The following is a 23315-nucleotide window of genomic DNA, read 5'->3' as shown; positions in this document are numbered from 1 at the left end:
TTCCTATGAGGCTGAGAACCTTGGTGTCAACTTCGATGCCACCCTCTCCTTCTCTCCTCACATCTCTGACGTCTCTAAGAAGTCAAACTATCAGCTGCACATCCTCAGAGGTATTCTTAATTTCTCCAGAGCTCTGGTCCTCTCTAGGCTGGACTATTGCAACAGCCTCTTTCTAAATCTTCCTGCCTCTACTCTTCGACCTTTACAACTTATACAGAACAGGACTGCAAGATTTGTCCTTGGCCTCAAGCCAAGGGATCGTATCTCTCCAGTTCTGAAATCTCTTCACTGGCTCCCCGTGGCTGCAAGGATCTACTTCAAGACCCTCTGCATTGTCCACAAGGCTTTCTGGGGCCTGGGACCACTCTACCTTAAACTTTCTCCTCCAAAACATCTTCCTTCTCGAGCTCTCCGTTCATCCACCTCCAACTCTCTGAGGGTCAGACGCTTCTCCAAGCAGAGAGTTGGGGGTAGTTCTATCTCCTCAGCTGGGGTCTCCCTCAGGAACAGCCTCCCTGCCCCTGTCAAACTTGAGCATAACCACCTCCGGTTCCGGAAGCAACTCAAAACAGTCCTTTTCGCTTCCGCTTTCTCTCTTCCTCTCCCCTGCTGATGCACCTAACTGCTCCGCGCACTGGTCACCTGGTCACCCTCTGAACTCTGGCCCAGGCTGCTACATGTTCAGTTGGCCTCACACTGCTTCCAGGCACCCCAGCACTCAAGGGTCTGTATCTGCAACCCTACAGTCCCTTCTCTCTGCACTTATGAGTCACCCGCTGGCTGCACATGAGAGCTAACTGCACTTGCCCTTCCCCTCCCCCCTGGCACATCTCCCCTTCCCTCTTCCTCACACTTTCGCGATCTGAATGACACAAGGCCTAGTAAGATTGTTATTTTGTCCTCCTTGTTTCCCCCTCCATGTCTTATTGTGCTTAGAAACACTTGTGTACAGGCGCATTATAAATGCCACATCATATCATAAATGCCACATCATCATATCATTGAGACTCTTCACTTATGTAGGTTCGACTTACTTTATTCAGAACCTGCGGGCTCACAATTCATGTATCGCAACCCCTCGATCCTTCCACTCCAACCGCCACCCCGCAACCCACGTCCCCCTATGTCACTCCTGTCCACAGAAACCATGTTGGCAAGCCCCAACCACCCTGGGCACACATTGGTACCCCAGCTCCCTGCCCTTCACCCAACAAAGGGCAACACCTTATTTACCGAATTAAGCATAATGAGATAACCCCACAGCATATGACTAAACGCCAATTTCTATGGCAAACTCGAGCCGAAAGCTAGTTGGATACCTTCCTTAATGAATCTGTTAATCCTCTCCACCAGGCCATTCGCCCTGGGGTGGTAGAGGGCAGTGTGAGTATGCGTAATGGCATAACTACTCAGAAAAGTCTTCATAGGCTCTGAGCACTACTGCACCCCATTGTCAGTAACAACTTCTGTTGGAAACCTCTCCCCGTAAAACACGCCCTCCTGGAACTCAATCAAATCTCTTGCGGGGACCCCTATAAGCGCTTTCCATTCCACCCATTTGGTATGATAGTCAACCAACACAAACAAAAATTTCAAGCCACCACACAGACCATGAATGGGGCCCATAATATCAATAGCAACCTTGCACCACGGCTGATCAGGAACAAACACTGGAATGAGTGGCGTCTCTCACACCACCTTGATTTCATCACTCAAGCAGCATGGCACACATTCCCTCACCAGTCTCTCCAGTAGACCATCCATTCCAGGCCACCAAAACCATTGTCTCAATCTTCTCTTCATCCCGTTTACACCCATATGTCCTTGGCATGCCTGCTCAACCAATATAACTCTCAATCCCTCTGGGGTAATGATACTCGCACCCTTCCTTAGACTTCCATCAATCAAAGACAATTCATCTTTTACCTCCCACCATACCTCAAACCTCTTGTCCAAAACATCTCTTCCAGGCCACCCTGAGACTGTCCACTCTTTGGCATACTTCCATATGTCATCTGCACCTTCTGCCAGCTCCCACTCAACTTGTCCAACACTTTCCAAATCAATACTGGCAATAATAGTTTCATCATCCTCAACCTCCCCATCTGGTTGCATAATATCCACAGGCAAACGCAACAGGCAATCCGCAACCGCATTCTTCACTCCCGGTAAAAAACAAACCTGAAAGTCAAAACACTGCAAACCCAACCACCACCTGCTGATCCTTGGCGACCCAACACCCCAACCTCCACACGCAAGAATTCACACCAAAAGCTTATGATCTGAATGAAAAACAAACTGCTAGCCCCCAAGAAAAACGTAAAATGCAATATGGCCCTATACACCACTAGAGCCTCCCTCTCAATCACTGAATAGTTCTTTTCAGCCCCCCTCAAAGGCCTCAAAGCAAAAGCCACAATCCGTTCTTCCTTTTCTCTATTATTCTGAGTCAAGGATGCTCCCAATCCAAGCATGCTAGCATCCACCGTGAGAACAGTTTTATCCTTGGCACAAAACTTCCCAAGAGACGGCGCCTTTACAATGTCCTCTTTAATCCTTTGGATGGATTCCTCACAATCCTTGGACCAGATGAATTGTACACCCTTCTTCAAAAATGATCTCAGGGGTGTGGATATCATCGCAAAGCCCCAAACAAATGTGTGATAAAACTCTGCTAGGCCTACGAATGACTTCAGTTGTTCCTTGTCTTTGGGTTCCAGCGCTTTGCTGATTGCCTCAACCAGACCAACTTTGGAAGTGGTCCCCTTGCCCGACACACAGTGTCCCAAGTACTCCACACTCTCCACAGCTATGTGACACTTTCTTGCGGTGGACCGTCAACCCTGCCAACTTCAATCCATGGAGAACCTTCCTCAACGTGTCATCATGTTCCTTTCGAGAAGTTGTATGGACCATCACATCATCCTGAAAGACCACTATGTTGGGGACCTCTTCCAGCACCCTCTCCATTACCCTTTGAAAAACTGCAGCAGCTGAATCCAGACCAAAGGGCATCCTACTATATTCAAAGGTCCCTTCTGAGGTGATAAATGCTGTGAGCTGTTGACATTCTGGAGCCAAAGGGAACAGATGATATGCTGCCGATAGATCAATCACAGTGAACAATTTAGATTTGCCCAAGGTTGCCAACACCTCTGAGATGACAGCCAGGGGGTAACAGTCTATCCAAATGTTTTTATTGCGATCCCTCAAGTCTACATAAACTCTTAGGTTACCATTGGCCTTGGACACTGTGACCAGTGGGGACAGCGACTTGGAACTGTCCATCCCCTCAATTACCCCCCTTTGGAGCAATGAATCTAACTCCTCATTCTATTTTCCTCTGAGTTGATCTTACTTTGTGGACCACAGGGATAGCTTCCACATTCACTTTAAAGTTGTGCTCAACATCTTTGAGCCTGCAGAGATCATCAGTGAAAACCTAAAATTCCCTTTCCCAACTATCTTCCATTTGAGCTATTGTAACAGGTCCCACTGAGTTTGCCTGAATGTGAACTCCAAGTTCATATTGCTCATCCCAACCCAGTAATGAAGAACCTTTGGTTGCCACATACACAACTCCTTCCTTTATATTTCACTTGCACTGGAAATTTCCCCAACAATTCCATTTCCACTTCACCATAGGCATACGGTTCAATCTTATGCTCTTGCAAGTCCTTCAGCTTTCCTCCCATTCCATTTTCATACATCTCACACAAGGCAATAGTCCAAGGTGAACTACTGTCCACCTTCATCGGGGTGACTTTACCATTGACCACGAAATCATCACTCAGACCTTTCCAGATACCATGAAGAGCACTGATTTCCAACACATATTTGACTTGCTCCACTACTTGGACCAATGCCACCTGTGTCAATTCTTGCTTGGGGCAGAACCCCCTATATCTAAGGCATCCAAAGTAGCTTCTCTGCACACTAGTGCAAAATGTCCCTTCTTTTTACACTTCAAACACTTTGCATTACTTGCCAGGCATAATATGCTTGTTGAAAAGAGCCTGTTGCTTCCACATGTAACACATCTTAGTTCTCTGTTTTCACCCCCTTTATCTCTTGACCATGTTTCACACCTTTCATGCTCCTCATATAATGAGTGGTTTGCTCCATCCCTCTCGCCACTTCATGGCTTGATCTAGAGATAGGTCTTTGGCAAGGAGTTTTTCTTGCACTCTGCTGTTGTTAGTGCATCACACCAATTGATCTCTGATTAGAGAACTAGTTAACACACCAAATTCACAAGTGGGGCATAAGGTCCTCAAGGCTGCCACATAACATTCCACTGGTTCTTACGGTTCTTGCCAGCATTGAAAGAATTTGTGACGCTCAAAGGTAACATTCTTCTTAGGCTCAAAATGACTTTGCAATTTTTGAATTGCAATGGTCTAATCATCCATATCTCCTTGGCCCCGTCCACCTCCTCAGGCAGCCCATCATAAGCACTGTGGGCCTCCGGACCAAGGTTATATAGCAGGACAGTTTGCTTTCTTGCAGGAGTGAATTTGTCACCTCGTATGGCCATCAAATATGTATCAAATAACTGTTTCCATGTATCCCACCTGATGGGATGTGTGCCTGGCTCAACCATAAACTGGGGTGGTAGAGCCATGCTTGCAGCTGCCATGATTGCGTCTACGCCCTTGTTCTAACAAAGGGTGCTGCATTTACTTCTTAACTCTCTTCTCAAGCTCTTCTTCTTATAGCGTTTCCATAGACATCCACGAGGGAGCAGAAAGGACGTCTAAAATTTCACAAATCTTGCGTGCTGTTGAAATATTTACTGCCAACTGGCTTAGCACATACTTGTCTATAGCTGATTGATACATGTAGTGAAAGAAGCTCCCTGTTGCTATGGGACGCTTCGTCACGCTGTAGTGCCCTTTTCTTTCTATGGCAGGTTGCTGGCAGGCCGCGTTTCCTTATTGATGCTTGGTTCCATGCTTCGGGGGACTGCAGGCTCTAACTGACTACCGCTGCCTCCTTGTCCTCATCACCAATATTGAGACTCTTCACTCGACTTACTTTATTCAGAACCTGCGGGCACACAATTCATTTATCGGAGCCCCTCGGTTCTTCCACTTCAACCGACACCACGCGTCCCGCGTCCCCCGAGCGTTTCACGTTCCACATGTCACTGTGGAACGCTCGGGATAACACTCAACACACTCCTCCTTTCTGAAAAACCACTTCCATAGCATTCTACGCCACCCCATCTGTCTGTTCTCCTCTCTCCTTCCTCTGTACAATAACGCCATGGCACATAACCCTAACCCATTCATCCTAAAACGTAGCACTTCCTCCACTGTGCTGTTCCTATATCATGCTCCACTGTCCTCATCCCTCGTTCATGTTTCCACCTCCCCTGCATCATCTAATCTTCTATCCACATCCTTTAAGACACTGGTCCTTCACTCTGTAGATGCATGTTAAAAAGATTTGTAAGCATTTTTGTGCCAAAAATCCATTGTTTTCCCTGTAATTTTCATTAAATAAATAAATACATTTGGAGGCAAGATTTGAAGGCTTTCAAAAGAGTGCACATTTCTGAATGCGATACCCGCCATTGCTGCATTTTGAAAGATTTAGGGAAAAGTTTCCTGATTTTCTTCATCATCCGAGATTAAAATTTTGTGTTTGCTTTGATTAACTTCAAGCAACAGATTAACTATCTTTTAATGTATTCTCCTTGCAGTATGTCAATACATTTATATTGTATTTCCCTGTTCTTGCTGCACTACAGTTGTATGTACCCTCCTCTTAATCATCCAGTTTATCACGTCTGCCACATCCTGATTTTTGTTTGATTGAGTGGGCTTTCAGCGCTTAGATACCAGTTAAGGTCACATGCACTCTACAAGTAAACCAAAACAAAACAATCAAATTAGTTTCAACAGCTGAAGAATGGTCCTAGTGCAATTTGAAAAAACAGGAAAATAATGAAAATAATGAAAATACTGTCTACCTATGAGCTGCAGTTTCATGTGATAGTGATGGCCTGCGGTGCACGGAAAGCACTACATTACCCCATGCAGTACTTTCCATCTACCCCATGCTGGAAATATCCCACAAGGCCAATAACCAGGGACGTCATTTCACCAAAATGCCAGGGGTAGCGGAAGTGACATCACATGACCCTTGACCTCTGAGGACATCACAAGAAGTGATGTCATTTGACCACACCCTGAAGTGATATCACAGGAAGCGATGTAACACGACCTTTCACCCCTTGACAAACCAGGAAGTGGCATCACACAGCATTGTTCCTAAGTACACTACGAAAAATATGGTTACGATATCACTATAATGTGATATACATTTCATACAAGAATGGATCGTCGTATGTATCGTTAAGATCAGTGTGTATAGGCCCATATTACCAAATTACTCTGAATGCAAGCAGACGTCCAGGGCCAAATGATAATGATGTGTTATTATATAGTACTTACGCTTAAGCCCTTTATATAGAACAAATATACATACAATATCACCCAACCTGTGTTGGTACTCATTTATCGACCTCAGAAGGATGAAAGGCTGAGTTGAGAGGTTTAAGAACAGATTAAATCAGTGGCTCACCCACTGAAATGTGCCTGTAATAAACCTTTAATGAGTCTAACAATTATTGTATAGAATTCCAGAAAGACAAATTATTTGGTATTCCTATTATTTCTTATTTAGAGTCACTGCTGAAAGTGTTAGACTTGTGGAACCCCTGTTCTTTTTTCTTTTTTTAAGCAACCTGAACAAGATAGCCATCCACTCTAGAAGCAAAACGCCACATGGCGCTGGCCACAGCCCAGGAGCTTTCATTAAGAAAACGTGTTTATTTTTTTAGGGGTAGCAAGGGAGACCACAGAGGTAGCACGGGAGACCTCAGGGGTCACATCTGCGACCCCTGGTGACCACTAAATGACGTCCCTGCCAATAACCCATATTCACTTCATGTTGTACTTTCTATGAGCCCTATGCCATAAACATCCAATGAGATTGCAGCTGATAAGGGTTATAGGTCAAAACAGGGACGTAATTTCACCAAAATGCCAGGGGTAGCGGAAGTGACATCACATGACCCTTCACCCCCTGATGACATCACAGGAAGTGATGTAATTTGACCCCGCCCCAAAGTGATATCACGGGTAGCGATGGAACATGACATTTCACCGGTTGACAAAACAGGAAGTGACATCAGATAGCATTGTAGACTACAAAAAATATAGTTACGATATCCCTATGTGATGTACAATTCATACAAGAATGGATCGCCATATGTATCATTAAGATCAGTGTGTATAGGCCCATATTACCAAATTACTGTCAATGCAAGCATACGTCCATGACCAAATGATAATGATGTGTTATTATATAGCACATCAGCGCTTAAGCGCTTTATATAAAAATAATATACACCCAATATCACTCAACCTGTGTTGGTACTCATTTATGGACCTCAGAAGGATGAAAGGCGGAGTGAGGCGTTTAAGAACAGACAAAATCAGTGACTCACCCCCTGAAGTGTGCCTGAAATAAACATTTAATGAGCCTAGCAATTATTGTATAGAATTCCAGAATGACACCTTATTTGGTATTCCTATTCTTTCTTATTTAGGGTCAGTGCTGAAAGTGTTAAACCTGTGGCACTCCTGTTGTTATTTTTCTTCTTTTTTTTAAGGAGCCTGAACAAGAAAGCCAGTCACCCCAGAAGTAAAGAGCCACACATCCCAAAATCTTGCATTACCAAAAGAAAAAACGTTTTTTTTTTGGTTTTGGTGTTTTAGACGTCGCAAGGGAGACCTCAAAGGTCGCAGTTGCGACCTCTGGTGACACCTAAATGACGTCCCTGGGTCAAAGGATCGAAAAAAGGGTCGAATGACAAAAGGGTCGAGTCAATTCGACCGAAAAAAAGGATCGAATTATTATTTATTTATTTTTTTGGGGGGGCCCCCACCCAAACCCCCGTTTTTGGGGTAAATAAAAACCCTTTTAAAGCTACACTAGAGCAAAAAAAAGATATATATATTTGTAAAAAAATGTTGATCCTTTGGTTTTCGGTCGAATGCACTCGACCCTTTTGCATTCGACCCTTTTGCTTTCAACCCTTAGGTTTTTATTCTTGCCGTCATACGCATAATGAGGCACAATGCAGTGAAACACTGTTTTGACATCTAGGGCAACTTCAACCCATTTCATCCACATCCTTAGCCATAACAATGATACTGCAAAGAAACCCATAATTTGCGTAACCCCCATAGCCGCCTTAATAAACATTATATTGCAATACACCTGGGATTCAACACTAAAAACAATAATTCGATATAAGCATAATTTACCTGAAAACATCTGAGAAAATTTTGTTGACCTTTTGTTTGGTCAAATTTAATTAAATATATATGTATTGGGGTGGGTAAGGGTATAGATTAGGTTGAGGGGAAGTGGGGAAGTTGCAGAGGGTCTCCCCCCGCATTTTAGACCAAAATAAAGGTCAAATAAATTCTATCAAATGTGATTAGGTCAAATGTTTTTGGTCAAAACCCAAACCCAATAATTCTTCTACTGCACTCAAATTCCATTGACGACTTTTGGACTACTTCTATGATCTATACTTTCCCCTGTGACCATTAACATGCATATGGAGCTCCGTGGACATCTTTTTGCAAACCACAGCACCAAGAATCACCAGTATGCTAACAATACTCAACTATAGCACCTGAAGCCATCTTCACTGGCATCAGGAAATGAACTGCACCAAACCATCTAAAGCGACCAAGAACTGTGTCATATTAATGGAAAACAGACTCACATTGGAACCACAACTCAACGCAATAGTCAAAAAGTGCTTCTGCACTCTCCGCTCTATCTGACAGATTATTCCCTCCCTCTCTTTCGCACACAGTGCTTTGGCCGTCATCTCCTTGATTCTCTCAAGAATCGACTATACCAACATCTTTTCCCTAGGTATGCTGGACTACCTCACAATAAAACTTCAACGGATCCAAAACAAAGCTGCTAGACTACTACTCAGACTCAACAGGAAGTAACACATAACACTGGCTCTCCGAGCACTGCACTGGCTACCGATCAAAAAAGGATCCAGCTTAAGGCCCTCTGCATGGCCCACAGAGCACTGGAAGGTCAAGGAGCAGAATTCCTGCAAAACAAAATCTCCCTCTAACAACCAGCCAGTGACCTAAGATCGAGAAATTACATACTTTTAGAAGCGATAAGATTTTCAAGAGAAAGACACACAGGTGCCCCATTTTCCACTACAGTGGAAAAACTCTGGAAAGTGCTACAAAGTAACGTTTGTACCACACAGGACCACCTGAAGTGCAGGAAAAGTCTAAAAGCCTGGCTCCGCAATTCTTAACTGACAAACATTAACCAACACCCATCAAGAAGTTGAAACAACACTTGTCTCTGCCTAGATGTAGTACCTGCCTGTTCTATGCCTTATTTTATCTCTTGTGTTCCTGCCTGGTTTTTGCCCTCATGGCCCTGCCAGCTTGGTACTCCAATCTTGCCATCTCAATCCTGCCCCCATTTGTCTTGGCCATCTTTTCTATTTGGTATTTGGTCCTCCATTTTACTTCTCCTGCCATTGGCATGATGGGCATCCCACGCCTTTTCTGCTTTTGTGGACTTTACATTCTGTGCTTTTGGTCTACAATCTTCTATGTGCATATCACACTCTTCCTTTTTTCGAAATCCTATTTGCTAAGTACTCTTTGATGGCCTATAATAGAACCCTGTTTTCATCATGTCATTGCACTTGGTTGGTACCTTTCTTTCTATAAATATAACTTTAATTTTGAGGTTTCACCCGGGTTGGCAATTTGAAACACTATTTGTATGTCTATCATCGGATGTTTGCAGAGTGTGGGGTTTATAGGTGTCAGGAGGCTCATGTGTGAAGCACAGAAGACAATACCAGAAATTGTGGTTCAAAGGCTTTATTTTTCAACAAAAGAACATTGGTGAGCCAAAGGAAAAGTTAAAACAGAAGTAATCCAGTCAACATTCCTCCTAACTACGTGCAGATTTACCGACGATCCATACCCCAAGTACTGTTTACAATCAAGTCCCGGATCCACTGGTTCCATACAGTGACTTTCAACAGTTTATGAAGTGTGGGGAGGCTTCTCAGTCGAGTACGCTGCAGCAACGTGTGTTCTTCCTCCATCTCCGTATGGTCTTAAGTGCCCCCCGCTTCTTCCTCAGCACTCGCACATCCTCCCCACGAGAGCCCTGACTGCCTTATCTAGCCTCCTTGCACAAAGCATGTTCCTCCACCTGCCTATTGGGTCTGCATTGGACTGACATGGCCAGCTCGGACCTTCTTTTTCTGTCTCTCTCTGTGGAAGAAATATACCTCCTCCTGTCTCCCTGTTGTTATCCTCTTCTTACCCTTGTTACAAACTCCTCCAATTATTAGCACCTCAACTCCTTGGCTACCATCCCACTTTGGCTACATCCTCCCCTACAGGTCTACTGCCTCCTCCTCTTATCACCTCCTCCTCTTGACGGCCACCTTCTGCTGAGGGTATCACCTTCTCTCCTCCTGGTGTCACCACCTCCTCCAACTGAAAACGAGCTCCTCTTCATGTTACCAATGCCTCCAACTGACTACTACTTCCTCCTGATATCACCATCTCCTCTAACTGACTGCAACATCCTCCTAAAGTCGCCACCTTGTTCAACTGACTACCACCTCCTTATGAGATTGCCACTTCTTCAAACTGACTGCTACCACCTCCTCCTGATACCACCACCTCCTCTAACTCTTTCTCCCCCTCTTATCTCAGTGAACTCCAAATCCGGTGCTGTAATGCCTTCCAGCACACTCCAGATGCCTACCACAACTACCACCAACAACCAACTGGGTCTGTGAGCCCTCGCCCTCGTCCCTTTGGACGGGACTAGCAGTGAGGGTCTGCACCACTGCCCCGTGATTGGGGAGGCACTGTGATTTGATGCTAGAAGGATGAGCAGAGTGCATAAGTAGCCTTTCTGCCATTTTGGTTCTAGGGTTACGCTCTCTGACCCTCTGCGCAACTGCCTTTGTTGGTGCTGAGATGGGGCTGTTTACATTTCTAGCGTGTGAATCCAAGGCTGGAAACATACTGGATAAGCAGGGAAAACGTATTTTCTGTTTTGGCGTGACACACCATGTGATATAGAAACACAGGGCCTCATTCCGAGTCAGGCGATCCGGTAATAAGGTGCCGGTATCCGAGGATATCGGCACTTTACCGGACCACCCGACTACAGGGGTGCCGGTAGGGCATCTGGGTTACCTCCAGCTGAATGCTGGAGATAATCCAAGTGCCCTACTGGCCAAAAAAGCCCTTGTTACCGCCACTGCCGGTGGCGGTAATGATGGAAAATCCCCTCATAAGGTCTTATGGGCCTCCATGAATGGAGATTTACACCGCTCCGCCGGCACCCGTAATCTGCCAGCTATGCTACCGGACCGGGTGCTGGTAAAGGTAAGAACCAGATGCCGGTATCCTGGCCGCTCTACCGCCTGGATAGCAATATTGTCGGAATGAGGCACATAGTATCCACAATGTGTGCTTCTCTTTCCGGGAAACAGTGGATCTGTTGCTTTACTTTTGGTGACATGTGTTCAGGTAGCCGGGGGCTTGCAGTAATGTACCAGTGGAACTACAGTGTTCACCGCTGGTTCTTCTGGCTTCATGAAATTGCTCATTTGCTGCAACATAAAGGAGAAGACACGTAGTTTTATGTTACAGCTGCAGATTGGCTCATAAGGCCTCATTACAAGTTTGGTGGTAGGGAGTAAATACCAGTAAACTGACAGTAAGTGAATTATTGCCACTTTCCCACCACTTTCCCAGACCACCAAACTCTGAGTTTGAAGGTGAAGTGGAGGATCTGCCTCCAGCACATAGCTGGAAGTAAATCCTCCACTTCACCTTCAAAAATCACCAGATTTACCATAGGGAAATTTCCGCTCACAGTAAATCCCCAAATAACCCCATGCAGCCCTATCGACTCCAATAATGGGGAATTGCACCAGCATTACCCCACCCGTAATCCTGCAGTAGATTTTCAGGAGCGAGTGAGTAGCAGTAACGGTAATTCAGTTTGGTGGTCATTTTTATTTTTTTAACATAAGTATCAGTTTAAAATACAAACTTTTCGCACATACAGAAGAAAAAGAGAATATACAAAAATGATAATTAACATAACATATGATATGATAGGTTATTTATAACGCGCGCTTCATACCCAGAGCTTTCTAAGTGCAGACCCGGGGATCAAACCTGTGTTGCTCTGTGTCGTCTTGCTTCCAAGGTGAGCACGTTGTCCCTGAGCTATCCTCCCGAGTCAAAAAGCCATTACTTCTCATAGCACTAAGGGACCATTCTTACAATAAGATTAAACATAGTTTGGCTCATTCCGAGTTTGGTGGTAATTCGGTGGTAATTCCGCCGAATTACTTCCAAAATCAGATACCACTACCACCACTTGGTCCCCTGGGTTTACCAGGGGATTACAAGAAATAGGGTGGTATTAGTCCCCATTTATGGAGTCCATAAAATTTCATAGGATTTGTATCAGAATTACCACCGGCAGAATAATCGAATGTTAATTCTGCCGATTTTTGGAGGAAAAATTGAGGATTTACCTCCCGCTTCATGCTGAAGGTAATTTCTGCTGATGCATCATGCTGGAGATAAATCTTCTACTTTTCCTCCAAAAATCGGTGGAATTACCACTCCGCAATTCCGCCGGTGGTGATTCCACCAAAATTCAACAACAAAATAGAGGTGATTCTGTTACAGTGATTTTAAAAATGGCGGTAATGTAATTACCCCCACTTTTTTACTGCACTGCCAAAATCAGAATGAGCCCCATTGTGAGATAAATAGATCCGTGCTGCTGCATTCTGGGTAACAAACCCACAGAGAAAGAGAGGCTTAACGCTGAATTTACCACCAAAACACCGACAGACTGTTTTTAACAAGAAAGGGCACTCGACAATCATAATAAAGGAAAACCCTTCTGACAATTTAAAACTAAAACTTATAATGTATACTAGTTTTTGTGTGCCACACACCATTAACCCCTTTACTGCTGAATGCATTTTTCAGCAGGGCTAACTAAGTGCATTCAGAGCGTGTATGTCGCTTTCTCAAGCGTTAAACGGAGAGATTACATTGCCGCATTGAGAGCAACAATTGGAGGCATTTCATCGACTCGTTACCACTAGTTATGCTCCTAAATATACCAGAGACCCTTTCGCTTCACCGCCAGGAGTCCCCTGCCAGTGCCTACATCTTGTTGCGATGTGTGCGCTGCAGGTGAAAGCGCTCTGTAGCGAGCAAAGAAACAAAGTATCATGTCTCCGTAAGACTGTAGTCCTGAGTCTGTCCCTTCCCTACTGAGTACCGCTTCCCTAGCGGCGTCAAAAGAGCCAGTCACAGTCCTGGGGGGTTTTGAGTACCCCCACGCTAATTTCTTGCGTCTTGTCAGGGTGCCTCTAGTTTGCCTTTCATCCTCGGCATTCCTCTGCCTCTCGTTTTCCATAACCTGGCATGGCCACCGCGAGCGCATTGCAGCGTCCAGATGGCGTGGTCTGCTGTGGCATAGGGTTTTATGCTCTGCCCTCAGCTCGCTCTGGTGGAGAACCAACACCACCGTTCGCCACCAACTCAGGAACCTCACCATTAACTTAGCCCTCCTCCTGGTTTGTCACTTTTTCTTTGCTTTGCTTAGCTTTGAATCCTCCTCCCTCGCCACCCTCTTCTCCTCGTCATCCTTATCTGATCCCTTCCCCCTTCCTCCTCAATGTCTCACCACACTCTCTATTCCCCCCATTGATATTCATTCCACCACCTGCCCTCCTTGACCTTTCCTGCTTGCCTCTTCCGTTTCCTGCTAGGTCACATTGCTTCTTCACAGGACCACAAGCAAGCCCAGACTTGCTCCCGCTTTGTTGGGCATCGTCAGTTAGGTGTTGCGAGGCGCGGCATGCTGCATGCACACCGCATTACACGTGTATCCTGCTTCCCTGACGTACATCATGTGCTCTCTGTAAAGTAAAATCTTGTTTGCTTGTACTGGTTGGTTTAGGACGCCTGTTGATCCACTGGTAAACTCTAGAAATTGTTCTAAGTTTCAAACATCACTAAAACAATAACCACTTTCGTTTCTTCAATGCCAGTGAACACGTTGTTGTCTGATTTCCTTCACTTGTTAATTGCACAGTGCTAAAGACATTAAGACTGAGGTTTTCTCACAGCGTTCAACTGAAAACAGATCGGCCTATTCTGCTCCTTTTTAGTTCCTGTTCCTGCTGGCTCTCTACCACCATCTAGTGGAAGCAAAGGAAACTGTCATGAGCACGTGGGACCTGACATGTAATGTGCAGCGCGCCCTGTATTCCGACCCACTAGTAAAACTGAAATTGATAGGTGGGGAGATTAACCATAACCACCGGTATTGCTCTGACCAACCATCAAGACCACTGTTTTTCGGCCTTTTGCGCCATTACATAAGGGGAAAGACCGAGCATATGCAAATCAGGCTCGGCCCCGTGCAAATACGCAGCGCTTGGTTCGCTCTATCAAAAAACGACCCTGCAGGGGGATCACATTCTTTTAAGGACCCTCGGCCATCTTGGCTTTCTGTTGTGGCTTGTGTCCGTTTTTAACAGGCTCCGTGGTCCCAAGAGTGCGCAGTGTTTGCTTTCTCCCTGTGCAGCTCGGAGGCTCGCAACTAGGGTGACCAGGTTTTCAAAACAAAAAACCGGGACGGCCAACAACATAAAAGAGGGACTACCCCATCGCAGGCCACCAATTACCGCCCCTCCCCCAACACGCCCCCACAACCACCCCTCAACCATATTTCCGGCACTTCTCCTTTCTGTAAACTGTATATAATCTCATTTGTGCAGTTTTGTCTGTGAATCGTGGCATGTTAATTCAAAACGAGCATTTGCTATCATTGATATTACATGGCTTGTTGTACAATAATTTCCAAGCCAGTCTCTATGGCAGTCAGTATTCTGCCTTATACCTGAGAGGTTGAGGGTTCAAGTCAAACCTCCTACTTCAAAATTCTGAAAGTGTTGTGAAAAATAATTACGGCTTTAATTACCGTAGCCCCCAAACATGCAAACCCGACGGGGTTTCAAAAATGAAAAAACTCCGGGACGGAGGGTGATTTCCCCGGACTGTCCTGGAAAACCCGGACTTCTGGTCACCCTACTCGCAACTGGCAGCAATGCCGTTCCCAGACCGCAGAAGATGGCACCTTACCAGACCAGTGCCAGCGGCCAATACTGAATTCCTGCCTTGTAGTTTCTGCGGGGTCGCACATCCACTGATGGTGAGGTCGCCTCCACAGACGCACCGCTCCTTCTGTCTCATGTTGTCAACCAGTGGCTCCTTCGGTCTGTGTGTTGATAGAAATGTTTTTGTTAGTGTTGTATCTTCCTGGCCATAAGCGCTGGGCTTGGGAGGAAGGTAGCACGCGAGGGGCTCATGGAACAGGCTTTGCCCACCTCTGCACACGAGATTGGGTGGGTGTTGCGACTAGGGAGGCTTGAGGGTTCCCCCTCCCATATACCTTCTCTAGACCCAGTATTCCAAAAATAGGGGTGGTGCAGGGCCTTCATCGACCCCGTACCCCCATTACCCAGTTTGAGGCATTGGACACTGTCAGAGCCCCTGTCCTTGAATTTCAGTACTTTTAAGATTTTGAATATTGAGGTTTTCACGTCATCAATTCTAAAACGGAGAAAATACTATTTGATCCCTTTTAAGTTTCTGTCCCTGGGTGGCGCTATAACACTTCCAAGAGGAAGCCAAGGCTATTGTCTTAGATATATGGGATGTGACAGGCAACACCAGTGCACAATGTATTATTTTCTCGGCCTATTCACTGCATGCTACTTGCCATCCCTGTAGTGCTTGCTCTCACTGCGCATGTCACAACAGGACATGGGCAGTTGGAGAAAGAAGGCCTGCAGTGTGATTACCGATAGGACTGTGTGTCAGTGCCTCATTCACCTGTTGGAGTGGAGAGACACAACGAGTGGGCCCCAACAGGATCCGAAAGAAGGGATTGTAAATACCATAGGTGGGTGCTGCCCTCCCCACATCCCTGTAGTGTATAGGGGCCATGAGTGACTGAGCCCTGCATCAATGACGCACACAGATACTCAGCTATGCAGACAGGGACGGAATGTCCCGCTGGCAGGCTTTTGCCCTTATTAAATTACTCCGCTCCACACACGACATGACACTACTCGTCATCCCGTCATCTCTGGTCACATGACCATCTCACATCACTCCCCAAATTAAATACCAACATGTACTCCGGTTGGAAACATGAATACATTTTTGACAGTCTTACGGTTGTCCGGTTCATCAGCTTACCAATAGATCCCATGCAGCACAAACCCTCTGAGCCGGGTGGATGGTGCTGATTGCTGCCAAATTGAATATCAGTGTTTGCTCTCTGCTCTCTGGGTGACGCTGGTGCCGGGACTGACTGGTTCTCTGCTGCCCTCGGGTGGTATGTCTTGGGCGGCGCTCATGGGTGAGCCGGCAGCTCCTTGCGTTGGTTCTGTCTCAGGCAGGGTTTGGTCGTTCTGTTCTGCGCTGTTTCCGATTCTTCTTGCCACATGGCAGTTGGGACTTTCTGAAAATGGGAGGAGTTCCGGGTCACTGTCTCGTTCCGCCATGACGCTGTCACCATGCCGTGATTCTTGTTCACAATTGCCCATGGCTGCGATTCCTATGTGAGGACTAACTTTCTTGGTGGTGTCCTGTTCTTCACAGCCCTGTGTCTCCTATTTGGAGCACGCTTGAGGTAGCTTGCCGTGCATAGCTCACATTGCTGTTGTGCACTCAGCGGTGTTGTTCAACCCTTTCTGTGTCAACCAGTGGTGGACTCCAGGTATGGTGAAGAGGGAGCTCCACTTAGATTGGGACTCCAAACATGAGTGCTCCTGCGCTCACTTGTGTCGAGGAGCGTGGGATCTGGCGGTATGAGCGAAGAAAACAGACTAGCTCTGGGAGTCACGGTCTGTTCTTGTCTTTGGCAATTTGCACCACTTTTTTTTATGGATGCTATGAACCTTTCGACATCTCCATTAGCTTGTGGCCAGTAGGGCATGATCCGATGGTGTCGAATTCCTAGGCTGTCGAGGAATAGCTGCAGCTCCCGACTCTTAAAGCAGGTCCGTTGTCGCTCTTGATAGTGAATGGGATGCCGTTTATGGCAAATATTTTCTCCAGGGCTGTGACCATCGAGGTTGCAACAGTGGAGCGCACTGGCTCGACTTCTGGGTATCGAGTGAATTCGCCCACTGCCACTAGCAGATACGTCTCATTGGCAATGGTGCAGAACTTGACAGTGACTGTGTCCCATCTCTGTTGGCTGCTGGTAGGGCTGGCAATCGGCTATGGGGTCCCAGGCAACGGAAAGCTTGACATGACGCACATGCTTCCACCAGTGCCATTACTTTCCCTTGTATTTGTGGCATCCATAGTCTTGACTTTAGTAAGGCTTGTGTCTTGACTAACCCTTGGTGTCCTTTATGGGCCAGATGTAGCGCTCTTTCTTCCAAGTTCATCGGAACAACAATCCAGTGCCCATTTAGCACCAATCCCTCCAGGGAAACTGACAGTTTATGACCTATGCCGAATAGGCTTTGAAGCATCTCTTGAGCTTGGGCTGTGGGCCAGATCCTTTAAATATCGGTACTAGTGGCTTGTGGTCTGTGAGGACTTTGGGTTGCCGATGGTGTACACGTGGAAGTACCTGCATCCCCACACGATAGCTAGCGCTTCTTTCTCGATGTGCCCATAGGTTTTCTCAGTGGGGGTCGGAGCCCTGCTAGCAAACGCTATGGAGTGGACTGGTCCTTCTCGATCTTTCTGGGTCAGAACAGCACCCAACACCACCGGGCTGGCGCCAACAAGTAGTTCTGCTTTGCATGCAGTGTCAAAGAACGCCATGGTTGCGTCACCTGACAGGGAGTCCTTTATACGTTGGAACTATACGTTGGAACGCGGCTTTGTGTGTATCACCCCATTCCCAGGCGAAATTCGTTTGGGTAAGTTCTCACAATGTTGTTGCGGTGGTGAACAGGTCAGGAATTAATCTTCCACAGTAGGTAGCCATCCCGAGGAAGCTGTCAACCTGGTGGGCATTTTAGCATTCTTGATGTCGGCCACTTTGCTCCGGTCTGGTGACACACCTTTTTTCATTAAACAAGGACCCAAAGAAGCTAAGCGTCTTCTTCCCAAATTCATACTTCTCTACGTGTAGGGTGAGCCTCGTGTCCTCTAGGCGCTGGAGTGCTGCTGCGAGTTGGGAGTTATGTTCTTTGTCAGTTTTCTCGTAGACGAGGATGTCATTGCTGGCATTTGTCACTCTGGGGAGATCTTGCAGCTCCTTCCTGATCTCGTACTGGAACATCTTGGCTGCGAAGGAGATACCAAAATTAAGCTGCCGATATTCCTGCAGTCACAGATGGGATGAGAAGGTCGTAATGTATCTGGACTCTTTAGCTAGTTTGATCTGATGGTAGCCAGAGCTCAGATCTAGTTTGCTGAACGTGGTTGCCCCCGTGAGATCTACGATAAGTTAATCTATGGTTGTGGTAATATGTCTTTCTCTCACGATGGCCACGTTTGGTAGTCACAGGTCTATCCAGATTCAAACAGTGTGGGGCTGTTTGGGCTTTGCGATACCCACAGTGTCGGCCCGGAAATGTTCTCGATGATGTTGAGGTCTTCAAGTTTCTTGAGTTCAGCCTCCACTACGGCCCTCATGTGGAAGGGGACCCGTCCGTGTCGGGCGGCCCTTGGTTCTACTGTGGGATCTATGTGCAGTTTAACCATGTGGTTCTTCAAACAGTCAATGCCCTGGAACAACTTGTCATGTTTCTCCAACAGATAATCAATCCTGCCTGTGCACATTTTAAAAGCAAAATGGATCTGCTTCAGTCTTTCTTGCATCATGCAGCTGAGAAGTGTCTAAATGCCTGAGTCAACCATGTAAATGCGGGACTTGCATCTCTCCCCTTGGAATGCCAGCTGAAGGAACCTTTTACTGGTAAGGGCTTCTTACATCCGTACGCGAACAGTTGTACTGATTTGTGTTGCAGCGTCGGGCGTAGGAAGAGTTTCTCATATCTGATGACAGGCATTACATTGACGGTAGCTCCTGTGTCTATCATCATTTTCATGCGATTGCCGTCAGCCAGGATCATGCACGTGGGATGGGTATTTGTTCCTCGTTTCTTACTGCTGTAGCGTGATTTCATGACCGAAATCATATGCATTTTCTTTCCTTGATTTCTGGTGGTGTGACGGCCTGTCAGGAGATGGTTCTCCTTCAGAGCGTTCTTCCTCATCACTGTCTCTGTCATGATCATCTACGGTCACTGCACAAGCACGTCCTCCATTCTTTTTCTGATGTTGGTTGGTGGGGTGCCTGGTTCTGGAGCCACTATCCTGCTTGTTCCACTAGCAGGTATCTTTGCATCAGTGTTCTGGCGGTCCAGTGGTTCTGTTGTCCTTCTGGCTTCGGGAGTTGGATCTCAAACATACCGCTGCAAAATGGTTCAATTTTCTGCATTTGTGGCGCGTCACTCCTAGAGAAGGGCATGGCTCATCCTTGTGCCAAGGCCCCCTGCAACATTTGCATGCTTCTAATCATTTTTGCTTTTGGCCTGGCTTGTCTATCCCCTGTCAGAGTGCGTTTATTGCTGCTATGCAGTCCTTCAGGCTTTCTGTGTCCAAGGGCAGCCATCTGATCATGGACTCCATCTCGGCTACATGAGCATCTGTTTGTTCTCGTTGATGCCGCACAGTGAGGATCCGCTCTAGTGCCAGGTTTGCTTCTGACAGAAGTATCCTGCAGAGTTTGTCCGATGAAAGGCCATGTATGACTTGATGGCGAACAGCAAACTCTTCATCAGGGAAGTCACCCAATCGCCATTTCTCATAGACAGCTGTGGAAATCGTCAATTTGTTCATCTGGTCATTGACGGGGTTGGCTCATTTGAACCTCTCAACATCAGGGCTGAGCTGTGACTTGAATTTCCTGGTTAGCACTACCATGGCCGTTTCATAGTCATCTTCAGTGTCCCTAGCGCTAGTGTCCCCAGGTTAAGCATTAAGAGCGTCCGCTTTTCTTCAGGGTCTATGATTTTGAGTGAATTTGTGGTCAGCTCAAATTTTTATATCCACAACTCCCATCTGAGTGCTGCTCTGGGCCCATAGGGTTCAAAAAGCCCCATGAAGGTTGCTTGTGCCACATCTAACCATGTGCTGTTATCAGGAGGTTGCCCTTGTCCTTCTGCCCTCGCAGGGGATGCTGCCGGGTCTGCTGCCATGGCAGTTAGGTGTGTACACCCCTCTGCGTCTTGTGTGTTGATTCAGGGCAGCCTATAGTGTTGTGGCGGGGCAGCTTTGAGCTTTGCGCTTTCTGTCACAGTGGCGCTGTAATGCCCCTATTGCTTTTGCTCCCTCTGTGGTGTGTTTCCTGTTCCAGTATGGAGCTCAACGGTTCCAAGCATTATGTGAATGTTCTCAATTGCAGGTTGTGTAGGCTAAAGCGTTGCAGGACCTATGCTGTGCTCAGTCTTTGCTTAGGAAATGCGATGTATATATATCACTAATAGATGGGTATGCAGCCACTGAATAAAGGTCATGAACGAGGGGGACAACCAGAAGAGAGAACTGTGTTCAGTCCTTTATTCCTCCTGCGATTTTGGGTATATACACTGGGGATGCTCTCCATGCTGCTGCAACCCTTTTTTTATCCTCTTCTGCACTCCCGGTGTGCGCCGGGCTTCCCAGCAGGGTCAAAGGTCTGCTGTCAGGTGGGGAGGGCGGGGGTATTAGGGAGCGCTCTTGGGCCGGCTCTCATGTTTTTCTTCAAATTGATGCCCGAGAACGGCCTGCGCCGCACACCACGCTGGGGGTGCTGTGTTTGGGCTGCGTTGCTGGGGGCCACCGAAGCAGAAACGCTGCCTTCAGCCACGGATTACTCTAGAGGGCCGCTTTGGGCATTTGGATCAGCCCACATCGACACTGCTTTAGGAGGAAGAGTGCACCTCCCAACATTGCGGGCATATACGATGCAGGCATGAGAGCAACACTGCGGGTGCCAACGTTAACGGGGGTCGGGAACAACCACTCGTCACTAAGATGATGTGATGTATAGGGTCCAGGGGTGACTAGGCCTGCATCAATAGCACACACAGACACTCATATATGCTGACAGGAATGTCCTGTTGGCGGGCTTTTTCCCTTATTTATTTACTCATGATCCACGCACAACATGACGCCACTCGTCATGCCTTCTTCTCTGGTCACATGACCATCTCACAACCAGCACGCAGCACAACACCCTTCCTCAGACTCTGCATTTTCTATCCCATGTGCCAGATCATTTGCACTAGTGCGCAATTGATGCATTGATCCTTAGTGAAGCCACAACTATTCTTTTTGGGCAAAAGTATTCCCACTGTGAGAAACCTGAACGTGTCTCCCTATCTAGTCCCCGGGGCTCAGTCATCCAGGTGTCCAGGACACGCCCATCACATTTGGATCCAGTTCCTGGGGTGGACCAGTGCGGGATGATCACCTAGAAAGTGGGTCCTCACCTGAATGGGGGGTCCTCACCTGGATGGGGGTTCCTTGGAGAGTGGGAGTGGGACACCGATGGGTGAGCCGCGGTATCCACCTTCTTTGAAAAATGTTTCCCCATCCTACCACATAGGATATTCCAAAACACTGCTCCTCCCCCTTTTCCGACACAAACACTTTCACACAACACAACAGACTAACACCAGAGCTGTTTACCTGGCATGTCCCAATACAAGAGTCAGGCAAAGTCAGGCATTTGACCAGAATCACACACAACTGTCGGCCATTTCCCTTCCCCACAGGGATAAAAGGTGCAGCACAAGAACACAGGACGAGCAAGGCAGACCGCACGACATGAGAGCTAACTCAGCTCGTCAGTTCAAAAGGAGGAGTAGGACGGCGCAAGTTGAGTGGATACCAAGAGGAGAATAACCTTGCCCTTATTGACAGAGACCCGTGAAGCCTCAAGAGAAGGAATTGTAAGACCGCGAACAAAAGCTAGAGTGTGTTGCAGCAGATGTCAACGGTACCCAAGCGCCTCCTCCACTGACAGCAAGCCGCAGAGAGACACATGGCCCAATGGTACTGGCCTTGACTCTACAAACAAGAACGTAAAGCAGTTCATCACAGCCGGTGAGTCAAGGGTAGAGCCGATAAAGAAACCGAACTGTGTTGAACAAAAGTGGCAAGCGGCTACTAATTGAACTCTGAATGAACAAAGAACTGTTGATATAAGAAAGAGGAAAGCCAGCGTAGCAGAATCAAGCACCATGTGGGAGTTCACTCGAGGAGATTACCCTGCTGTTGAACTACAGTTACCAGAAGGCCTTGGGAGAAAGGCAAGAAGAGGGGTCAAAGTGGTCACACAGAGGTCTTGTAAAATCCTCTGTACCGCTGAAAGTCTTTGACCGACAGTTGATTGGGAATCTAGGGAAAATTAATCCTGCTTGGTGAAATGAGCAGATGAACAGTGAACTGTTTTGTAAAAGTTGGTAAGAGTGAACCCTGCAGAGGGATGCTAACGAGAAGGGGCGGAGCCTGAAGTCCCTAAGAACAGTGTATTGACAGAAGTGAACCCTACCGAGGGTTGGCCACAGTGAACGGTTTTGGAAAAGGTGGCCAGAGTGAACCCGGCAAAGGGAGGCCAACAAACAGGGGTGAATCCTGAGGAACGGTTAAAAAAGACATTAAGATTTACAAAAGCAAGAGTTCTGCAGGACAAGTGGAAGTGAAGTGCCCCTCTTGTCATTTGGGGTCCGAGCCCGGCCGAGGGAGATCCAGGGGTCGAAAGTCATCACCCAAAGGTCGTAGAGAAAGGAACTGTTTAAGCGATTTGTCGAAGACAACTGGTGAGGGGTCTGCGCCCGGAAGAGGGGGACCCAGGGGTGAAGCCATCCCCCAAAGCCACACGTGTGTTTTTTTGTTGGGAACATCAGGCTTCGAAGGCAAGAGACTTTTATTGAAAAAGAGACCTTAACCATCGGAGAACCTGATAGCTGGAGCGGAACTGTCGGCTTGTGCTGTGAAAGCTCGAGTGTGTGCCATGCTCAGTAGACCCACTTTCTCCCATGCTTAAAACGTGGCAAAGGGAGACCCCTGGCAAGCACATCCTGACTTTTTATTTTTGAACACTTCTTTCCTTATTGAAATCCCTATCCCACA

The 23315-nt window shown here is 46.9% G+C and overlaps 1 protein-coding gene and 1 long non-coding RNA gene across 2 annotated transcripts in view; one reads left to right on the top strand and one right to left on the bottom strand.

Moving 5' to 3' along the window:
- LOC138570106 (uncharacterized) overlaps positions 1-16672 on the bottom strand; it is a 266534-nt gene extending 249862 nt beyond the window's left edge. Inside the window, exon 1 of the long non-coding RNA XR_011303401.1 lies at positions 16422-16672. This is a non-coding gene — a long non-coding RNA (uncharacterized lncRNA). The remainder of the gene's footprint in view (positions 1-16421) is intronic.
- Positions 1-23315, top strand: part of LOC138570105 (prostatic acid phosphatase-like) — a 507576-nt gene that overhangs the window by 352697 nt on the left and 131564 nt on the right. The window lies entirely within an intron of this gene.

Source organism: Ambystoma mexicanum, chromosome 2q (genome assembly GCF_040938575.1).
Source record: "Ambystoma mexicanum isolate Mex_15411 chromosome 2q, UKY_AmexF1_1, whole genome shotgun sequence".
NCBI classification, from domain to species: domain Eukaryota; kingdom Metazoa; phylum Chordata; class Amphibia; order Caudata; family Ambystomatidae; genus Ambystoma; species Ambystoma mexicanum.
Note: the sequence above shows the minus strand (reverse complement) of the source record. Positions and strands in the feature narration are given on the sequence as shown.